The sequence below is a fragment of the Phyllostomus hastatus genome, unplaced genomic scaffold (genome assembly GCF_019186645.2).
Source record: "Phyllostomus hastatus isolate PE091 unplaced genomic scaffold, TTU_PhHast_1.1 phas_contig_1543, whole genome shotgun sequence".
NCBI classification, from domain to species: Eukaryota; Metazoa; Chordata; class Mammalia; order Chiroptera; family Phyllostomidae; genus Phyllostomus; species Phyllostomus hastatus.
Window position 1 is genome coordinate 35990 of NW_025333631.1, and position 919 is coordinate 36908.

A 919-nucleotide genomic window follows, 5' to 3' on the forward strand; every position below is an offset into this window, starting at 1 on the left:
CCTTCCACTGTATGAGGACCCAACTAGATATTGCCTGATGTGAACCAGGAAGGAACCCCTCACTTGAAGACACAATGATGATATAATTAAAGGAAAGGCTGGCTTCCCACCACTTCAAAAGCCAATACTTGAGAGTCAGGAGCTGATATGAAGGAGAGTGGTTGTATTCAGGTGTCAGCAACCAGGACAATGAGAGACTCTCATCTCAAAGCCTATTAACATCTCAGTGCAGGCATTTTTTTTTATAATGATGTAGAGTGACAAAAAGAATAATGAGATCACGGGGCGAGGTTTTGGCCATGCAGGCAGGGTCCATGCTGGTCCCAAGAAGGACTGTACTGTCATAATTCTGGAACTGTTGGGGTCAATAAATGTTTCCAGCTGTGCCATCTGTACCACCTGAAACTATGGTCAAGATGGTTTCTTGTATAAGCAGGACTGGAACTGGTAGCATTTTAAATATGATTACTAAGAAACTGTGAGTATGTGAGTTATTTACAAATTAGCATTCTTTATTCTAATTCCTTTTCAGAGAAAGTAACAGAAGTATATATTTTTTTTCACACTCCAATTTTTCCCTGTTAATTATCCCTCCATATCTATGGGGCTATTGATGTCCTCTGACTCTTCTGTGGAAATGAAAATCCCGAGCCTTTGGAAAACAAGATCTTATGAGTTAAAAGGAGGTATGTATTTTAAAGGTGACTAACATATTCTCTTTTCCTCGCATCAGACAAGTAAGTCCTAAGGGGCTTCAAAACAATGAAGACAAACACTTTAAAGCAAATAATATTAAATTAAAATAAAAATCCCTTCTCTTTGGACCTGAGTCACATGGTATCCATGAATATAGATGCATCAACCAATACCCAGTTGCTTCAAGGAGATGGGTGTGATAATCCAGTGTTTTTTGGCACCA